The sequence below is a fragment of the Rhinatrema bivittatum genome, chromosome 6, assembly GCF_901001135.1.
Source record: "Rhinatrema bivittatum chromosome 6, aRhiBiv1.1, whole genome shotgun sequence".
NCBI classification, from domain to species: domain Eukaryota; kingdom Metazoa; phylum Chordata; class Amphibia; order Gymnophiona; family Rhinatrematidae; genus Rhinatrema; species Rhinatrema bivittatum.
Genome location: NC_042620.1, coordinates 350523218 through 350533091, shown reverse-complemented (window position 1 = coordinate 350533091; position 9874 = coordinate 350523218).

Here is a 9874-nt window from a genome sequence, read left to right as displayed (position 1 = left end):
TGCATTCCCCCACAAATTAAGCTGATTGTAATTCAGTTTATTCACGTCTTTCTGAGGGTCAAGCTTACACTTAACATGCGTTATTATGGGTTCCATAGTCCTTTTTTCTTTTACATTTTTTGCCGTGTTTTCTGTATGTAAATATAACATGTGTCTTTTTTAGGTGATATTTTTATCTTAGAATGTCCTTTTTCATGTAAAATATGGTATAAATGCATAAATTTTAATTGTGTGTGGGGAGGTATGACCAGAAGGGTCCTACCTTTGTGACTGGATTGAGAACCCATGATTGAAGGGTTCTGAACAGAGCTCTGGTACAGCCCCCAGCCCAGGATTGACACTACAATGCCTGGAGTAAATGAATTTGAGAGGACTCATAAAATTAGGTGAAAAAAGATCCCTGGTAGATGTGAATGAAGGAGGAAACTGCTAGACCAAAATAAAACTCAAAGCCCCCTTCGTGTAACAGAGAGAAGGAAGGACAAGAAAGTAGTAAACTGTCCACTCGTAAAGAAAAAGTCAAAAGAAAGGAGAGAACTAAAACAGAAAAAAGGACATCTAGAGAGAGAAAAGAAATAATGGAACAGAGAAGAGCAGAGAATGAGAAAGCGACACACTGAGCCAGAAAGTCAAGCCAAACACAGCAAAGGTTGTTCAGTGTAAAATATCTTGGGGCCCTGTACAAACTCTCAGACTGAGAAGTGTCTCCCACTTAGGGTTTGTAGTGTCTGGTTTTTTCTTTTTCACCACTTATTCTTTATTAATATTGATGGGCACTGCACTGATCTAGCCAATAATGAAGTACAACATTTGGCATGTTTCTGGGCCAGCCGTGTTGGTCAAAAAACCCCCTTCAAAATGTAATATAGATTATAAAAAGCATTTCAGCAGGTAGAATATGAAAAATCTTCAGAGAAGTTGGTAGTGTTTATAAAGTCATTTAGCAGAGCATTGTAACTAATTTTTCCATTTTCTTTTTTTGTTTGCTGGATCTGTCTTTATGCAGCGACAGCTCGGGAGTCTGGAGAGGAAATGCACAGAGGAAACTTGATGTACAGGTACACTGGAGGCATTTTCGAGCAGGATTCAGGAATGCTTTTGTATTAAGAACGACTCATCCAGTCTGATGTAAAGGCATGAGGAGGCAAACCAAAAGGTCCTGAATGACCACCATTAGAACTATGGAAGTTATTGACAGTGATTTTAGTGTGCCCCCCCTGCCTGGGTTGTGGAGACCATTAATAATGGTTTATGAGCATGGAGGGCCACCAAAGCAGCCTCCAATACACGGATTTCTTTTCTCTTAGGCCTTCAAATAGATCCCTAAGAAAAGCAAGACTACCATGCAAGTAATGGGGTTAAACAAAGACTGGATCAGTCTGTCCTCAATATTTGCAATCATTTGACAATCCTAATCACTGCACTTGCCAGCACTTTAAGCCAATGCTGTACACATGTACATGTATATGCATGCTGTGTATTAAACTGGTAGATCCCTGGAATTACATAACTTAGCACACACCTGTATAAAGTAGCATGTAATATCTCTAGCCTGTTCTTCGAATAGCTGTCAGCAGGCATCACAGGATAAGGTATGAATCCATCCAACACAGGTTTTATTCCTGGCAAATTCACTTCCAGCAGCTCACAGCCTCCATAGGGGCTCTGAACTTTGTCAAAGAATACTCCTGGAAAATCAGCAGCCTTTATCTATCTAAGACCATAAGAACATAGGAAATTGTCATGCTGGGTCAGACCAAAGGTCCATCAAGCTCAGCATCCTGTTTCCAACAGAGGCCAAACTAGGCCACAAGAACCTGGCAATTACCCAAACACCAAGAAGATCCCATGCTACTGATGCAATGAACAGCAGTGGCTATTCCCTTAGTAAACTTGATTAATAGCAGTTAATGGACTTCTCCTCCAAGAACTTATCCAAACCTTTTTTGAACCCAGCTACACTAACTACACTAACCACATCCTCTGGCAACAAATTCCAGAGCTTAATTGTGCGTTGAGTGAAAAGGAATTTTCTCCAGTTAGTCTTAAATGTGCTACTTGCTAACTTCATGGAATGTCCCCAGTCCTTCTATTATCCGAAAGTGTAAATAACCAACTCACATCTACTCGTTCAATACATCTCATGATCTTAAAGACCTCTGTCATATGCTCCCTCTGCCATCTCTTTTCCAAGCTGAACAGCCCTAACCTCTTCAGCCTTTCCTCATAGGGGAGCTGTTCCATCCCCTTTATCATTTTGGTTGCCCTTCTCTGTACCTTCTCCATCGCAACTATATCTTTTTTGAGATGTGGCAACCAGATTTGTACACTATTCTTCCCACTATTCATCACCCACTATTCACATGTGGGTGATGATAGTGGACGGAGCCCTTTCACGGAAAACTTTGTGTCAAAGTTTCTAGAAATCTTTGACTGGCACACTGAGCCTACTGAGCATGCCCAGCATGCCATGATCCCTGCAGCCACAGGGGTCTCCCTTCAGTCTCTTTATTTCCGCGTTGCTGTTAGCCTCACGTTTAAGGAGCTCTGTGAGTTCTCTCACATTTTACCCCACGGAAATTCGAAGTTTTCACTTGAAAAACTTCCCTACATGGGTCTCCCTTCAAACAGCATTTGGTGAGTACCAATCCAGGGGTTTTTTCAGTCGGCTTCTGCCACCTCACCATCGGTACTCGCAGGCCACCGACCGTTCCCGGCCTAATATTTTAATCATGGCCACGGGGTTTAAAAAGTGTCCAAACTGCCCCCAAATGATGTCTATTATGGACCCGCATGAAATATGCGTACTTTGCCTCAGTCCCAGTCATGATATCCGTGCATGTTCCACCTGTGCACAGATGACTCAGAAGGGCAGGTGTGCCCGTCTCGATAAAATGGAGAACCTTTTCAAAAAAGTTACTCCATCTACATCTACAAAGTCATCACCAATGCCAATCCTCTCTTCCATCGAGAAAAGTCACCGGGAAAAGAAAAAAGTCGATGACTGTCCATCACCGACTCCGTCTGGGACATCAGTGGCTTCATCCTCGGTGCCAGGTAAAGACAGGACCGAGCATCGAGGAAAAAGATGTCACCATCATCGGACCGACTCCATGCAAAGTGGAGGAAGAGATACCACATCAGCATCAATGGCCATCGATCTGATAGCGAAGTGGGCCCGGGTACACGAGTCTCCGTGCCCCTCTGTACCCGAGGCACTGAGGTGCTCCCCACCGGGACCAATGTTGGAGACTGAGCCACCACATGTTCATGTGGATGACCCAGTAGTGCCCATCATGCCTTCTCCTGTGACAGTGGATCCTTTCCCAGTCTCCAGGGAAGAGCTAGATGTCCTGGTCAAACAGACAGTCATCAAGGCAATCCGAAAAGAACAGCCTTCACCGATGCTGGTCCCCGTACTGACACTGGAGCCATCGGTGTTTGCACCACTGTTAAACAGGCTCGATGCCTTAATTGGCACCTTCCCGACACAACTGATGCCATGTGACACCGATGGAACCTCCGATGACTCCACCGACAATACCCATTCCGGGTTCAATGGAATTTGAGGAATCGACATCGGACCCATTACCTGGTCCATCGAGACTTTCAAAATCCCATTGACCGAGACTTCCATCGATGCCTTTGATGCCTCTTCCCAGTCCATCGGGGGACACCAGACATCGATTTCTATCGATGCCCAACTTACCTCCATCAATGCCAAAGTATCCTCCTTTAAAGGCATCAAATATTTCATCGATTCCAAAACGTCCTATTATACAGGATACTCTTCTTCCACCTGGGTCCCATTTAGAACCCCAGTATAATCCATGGGAAGACGTGGATATGGACACAGATACAGAAGATCTCATATCAGAGCCTTCCCCACAGGAGGAAAGAAGAAAGTCTCCAACAGAAGACCTATCTTTTGTAAATTTCATAAAAGAAATGTCTGAGACGATACCATTCGACCTGGTCACAGAAGAGGACACCAGACATAAAACATTGGAAGTCCTGCGATTTGTCGATGCCCCCAAAGAAGTCCATGAAGTGCTTTTAGATCTACAGCATCATCTTTGGGAACATCCCTGTACAGTTACACCCGTTAATAGAAGAATGGATGCGACGTACCTTGTGCAGCACACACCGGGGTAGGGATGTGCATTCGTTTTCAACGCTTGGGCAATCCGCAATGCATAAGTCCCTATTCGTTGCATTTGTGGCTTCACGAAATGTATCGCGATCCCCTACGAATAAAACATATCATATTAGTTTTATTCTTTTGACTCGCAGTGATTTCTTAGCGGCCGTTTGAAATAGGAGGCCATGTGGGAGTATTCATAGCAAAAACCAACCCTTTCCTGTGAGTCATAAGTGACCTCACAGCCCTGTCGTAGAGTGGGTCAGACAGGTTGGCAAGAAGACAAGAGTGCAACCTATCAGGGCTAAGCATTTTTCTAATGCAGCCAATCACTGCTCTCACTCAGTGCTCTGTGACGCTGTTCCTGATGATACTATACTATTTAAATGTTAAGCACATGGCGTGCCATGCTCTTTCTTTGCGGGGGTGGTCCGGGGAGGTGGCTGTACTCAGAGCTAGTCTGTCTCAAATCTGTATTCAATTGCTAGCTACTTTGATAGAATTTTCCATTGAAAAAGATATTTGTTTGATTTTGCTGAAGTGCTGCCACCAGCTATCCATGCTTTTTTTTGAACGCACTTTTTTTTTATTGATCTCAGATGGTCTCTCTGTCTGTCCCACTGAGACAAGCTGTTAGCAGTAGCATTTTGCTGCTTATTTTTATATTTTACCCCCTAGGGTAGGTTGCAAGCAGGATTTGGGTGTTGTAGGTGGGAGATATATTCCATTTCTAGCTAGTTTGATAGAATTTTCCATTGAAAAAGATATTTCTTCGTTTTTGCTGCTGTGCCAAGCCAGGTTTTTTTTTAACTGCAGTTTGTTTTTTTTTATTGAACTCAGACTGTGTATCTGTGCTCTTTTAAGCCAAGAAGGCAGTGCACTGGGGATCAGTGGGCCTTTGGGCAGTTTTGCAGGCTGACATATATTGGGACAGCAGTGCTCTTTTAAGCCAAGAAGGCAGTGCACTGGTCATCAGTGGGCCTGTGGGCAGTCTTACAGACTCACATATATTGGGACAGCAGTGCTCTTTTAAGCCAAGAAGGAAGTGCACTGGGCATCAGTGGGCCTGTGGGCAGTCTTACAGACTCACATATATGGGGACAGCTCTTTGAAGCCAAATCCCCAGTAGGCCACTTTTCTAGTTACAAGTTTGGTGTGTGCACATACAGCGGTCAGTGGGCAGTTTTGTAGACTCTCATATTGGGACAGTGGTTTTCTCTGAAGCCAAATCCCCAGTAGGCCTCTTTTACAGTTACAAGTTTGGTGCATGCACATACAGCGGTCTGTGGGCAGTTTTGCAGACTCACATATACAGGGACGGCGATGCGCTCTGAAGACAAATATCCAGTAGGTCTCTTTTGTAGTTACAAGTTTGGGGCATGCACATACAGCGGTCTGTGGGCAGTTTTGCAGACTCACATATTTTGGTAGAGCAGTGCTCTTTTAAGCCAAGAAGGCAGTGCACTGGGCATCGGTGGGCCTGTGGGCAGTTTTGCAGACTCACATATATTGGGACAGCAGTGCTCTTTTAAGCCAAGAAGGCAGTGCACTGGGCATCAGTGGGCCTGTGGGCAGTTTTGCAGACACACATATATTGGGACAACAGTGCTCTTTTAAGCCAAGAAGCAATGTACTGGGCATTAATGGGCCTGTGGGCAGTTTTGCAGACTCACATATTTTGGTAGAGCAGTGCTCTTTTAAGCCAAGAAGGCAGTGCACTGGGCATCGGTGGGCCTGTGGGCAGTTTTGCAGACTCACATATATTGGGACAGCAGTGCTCTTTTAAGCCAAGAAGGCAGTGCACTGGGCATCAGTGGGCCTGTGGGCAGTTTTGCAGACACACATATATTGGGACAACAGTGCTCTTTTAAGCCAAGAAGCAATGTACTGGGCATTAATGGGCCTGTGGGCAGTTTTGCAGACTCACTTATATTGGTAGAGCAGTGCTCTTTTAAGCCAAGAAAGCAGTGCACGGCATCAGTGGGCCTGTGGGCAGTTTTGCAGACTCACATATATTGGTAGAGCATGCTCTTTTAAGCCAAGAAGGCAGTGCACCGGGCATCAGTGGGCCTGTGGGCAGTTTTGCAAACTCACATATATTTAGACAGTGGTGCTTTCTGAAGCCAAATCCCCAGTAGGCTTTTTTTGTAGGTACAAGTTTGGTGTGTGCTCATACAGCAGTCTGTGTGCAGTTTTGCAGACTCACGTATTTTGGGACAGCTGTGCTCTCTGAAGCCAAATTCCCAGTAGGCCTCTTTTGGAAATAATTCTTTTAATTGAAATCCCTAGTAGGCAATGATATTAAATCCATAATGTCAGGGAAAGCTAGACATGGTCAAGTGCTTGGGACTGGCAGAAGAGGCACTTCAGAAGGCTGTGCCAGTCCCCCATTAAATCTCTGGAGATGCAGGCAGTTCCAACCGGAAAAAAATGAAATTTAAAGATGATGATGCATCGCCACCACCTGTTTCTGACCCTGTAGTTTTGGAGGTTAGGGAAGGGGAGGCTGAGTCATGCAAGACAAAATGGTGACACCCAAAAGCAGCAGTGCGAGAGAAGATTCGACTTAGCATTGAAAATGTGGTGCAGGCACTGTTTGCTTCTGATTCCGATGAAGACTCATCTTGTGTGAGATTCTCATCATCAGAAATGGAAGAAGTAATAGCTGAAGAAAGTTTAGGAGGATTAGTTAGTACTATCTTAGCCTCTACTTCAATCCTGCAGGGGGGGGGATGAAACTGATGATGAGGAGGAGGAAGAGCAGTCAGCGCAGGCACAGAGTGTGACTGATGCCCTTGGCATTGCTTCTCAGGTTGCACCCACTACTTAAGCTCCAGTGCCCACATCCACCCCGAAGGCTATAGAGAAGGAATCACGAAAGAAATCTGTGATCTGGAGCCACTTTAAAGTGATGTAGGACCCGCGTTTTGCTCAGTGTAATTACCGTGCCAGGGCTTTTAGCAGAGGCAAGCAAATGGGACATCTAACTAATTTTGGCATGATGCATCATATGCAGAAGCAACATCCAACAGTACTGCCATCTGAGAATGGTGGCAGTACCAGTCAGGGGACCCTTTGTTCCAGGCAGCGTAAAGTGGTTGAAAAGGAGCAGAGTCACCCCACACCCTCAGCCCCTTCTAGCAGTCAGGTGGCAGTCCAGCAGCCTCCTGCCATGTGGCAGAAGCGACAACCCACCATGGAGGAAATGGGGTGGTGTTGGGTAACGCTATCCTGGGGTAGGAGGCAGACAGCCTCAAAAGTTGTAACCAGGAGCATTGGGGAGATGATTGCCCTTGATGACAAGCCCTTGCAGATAGTGAGAATGTGGGTTTCAAGCATTTGCTGAAGGTCTTAGTTCCAAATTACAAAGTCCCCTTCAGAACCACCTTTAGCAGAAAGGTCATTCCCAGCCTGTACAACCAGTGTCGCAATCACATCCAATTGCTGCTAGCTAAGGCAGAGGGGAATGTGCATTTCACCTACGATATCTGGACTGCCATGAATGCTGCATACTCTTTCCTCTCCTTGACAGCACACTTGTGGGACCTGGCTGAGGCAGGGGCAGGCAGCAGCTCTATTAGTGAACAAGTATCAGGGTGGAGTTGGGCTTTACTAAACACCCACCTCATGTTCAAGGCCCATACCTCAGCCAATATTCTAGCATGCATCAGACAGATTCTGGTGGGCTAGCAGCTACACCAGTGAGACAGGAATCTTCAGGCAGGGTTCTTTGTCACAGACAATGGTGCAAACATGGTAAAGCCAATATCTGACAGGCGCTTTCAGAACATCCGATGTTTTGCACACACTCTGCACCTGGTAGTGAAGTCTGCTCTGGGGTTGGAGTCCTATCACCAAGAGAATGAATACCTGCATACATTAATACACAAGTGCAGGAACATAGCAGCGCACTTCCACAGAAGTGTGAAGGCAGGGCAGGTTCTCCGACAAAAGCAGACTGATTTGGAGATGCCTCACAAGCGTCTCATTCAAGACATTGCCACCCGGTGGAATTCCACCTATATGATGCTGCAGAGGTTAGTGGAGCTGCAGACACCCCTTCATGAACTTTCTGCGGCAATGGACATAGGTGTGCATAGTCCCCTAGGGCATCAATGAGTCAGCTGGTAAAACTCCTGCAGCACTTTAAGGAAGTAACGGAGGAGCTGAGTTCCAGAAGTGCCACCTTGGCTGACATCATCCCTATAGTTAATTTTCTGGAGGAAAATTTGAAGGGCTTTAAACAGGAAGAGAGAATGACGGCAGAGGTGCTGCATTGTCTGGACATTTTGCAGAAGCAGGTGCAAGAGAGATTAAGGCCTTTAACAGAAGACCAGACATACATGCTCACCACAGTCTGTGATCCCCATGTGAAAGGGAAACTCACCCTACAGTCCAATTGTCTCACATTTGTGAAAGACCTGCTTTTACTAAAAGTTTGTGAACAGGAGCGCCATAGGCAGAGACAGATTAGGCATGAAGTAGAGGAGGAAACAGCGTGGACTTCAGAGAGTTGTGCTAGCCCAAGCAAGAGCAGCACTCTGTCAGTGACAGCTAGTACTTCCTCCTCCTCCACTTTAGTATGCCAAAGCCATTCGCCCATAAAGAATCATCTGTTCTGCAATGAGCTAGAGAGAAAGCAGCTGGCATGAGTGACCCTCAGCCCACCCAAGCAAAGGAGACACCAGCACAAATGTCAGTGACACAGTATTTCACAGACCCCACAGAGATCCGCTGGCATATTGGGCACACAAGTCCATTGTCTGGCCACACCTCGCCAAAGTGGCTCAGCGATATCTGTCATGTCCACCAACCAGTGTGCCCAGTGAACGTGTATTTTCAATGACAGGGGATATCATGAGCCCACACCGCTCAAGGCTGGCACCAGAGCTGATGGAAATGCTAGTGTTTTTGAAAATAAACATGCCTTTGCTTGGGTTTCCAATTTTTCCATGTGAATGGCAAGATGAATAAAAGCAATTGAAAGTCTTGCAGCAGCTCCAACTGCCTCCTATTCTCCAGATAATATCAGCACATGTACCTGACCTCAAACACTGTGCCAGTCTGTCCTCTGTCCAGGCCGTACGTCCCAACAAGGGCCTGACCTCAAACGCTGTGCTTGTCTGAGTTTAGTTCTAGTATTTCTAATTTCAGTTTCATGTATTTGTGCATCACTTCTTTCCAGAATATTCTTTTTCCTGTTTTGCAACATTTGGAATGCAAGAACATAAAAAGCTAACTTCAGATGTTTGGAGCTTGTATATTTAATATGCTCAATAGTTTTCATGACCTTCATAATATGGGTCTTTTTCCCTAAATCTTTCTTAGGTGCCAACATTAATGTTTCTAGTACTATATAAAACTGGTGGTAGTTGCACTCTAGTTCATTCTCTGTGTTCCCATAGTTTACAGAAGCACTGTGTAAACTACAAAGTCAACATAGGTTGATGTTGTAGATTTGGCCTTGAGTAGCGGTTTTCTTATTTCTGAGAGCTCTTCAAGTTCCTTTGTCATCAGCTGAAGTGCATAAGTACAGTTAATAGCTTCTGGGTATTTACAAGGGCCTGACCTCTAATGCTGTTCCTGTCCATCCAGGACTTACGTCCCTACAAGGGCCTGACCTCTAACTCTGTACCTGTCCATCCAGGTCTTACGTCCCTACAAGGGCTTGACCTCTAACGCTGTGCCTGTACATCTAGGCCTTACGTCCCTACAAGGGCCTGACCTCTAATG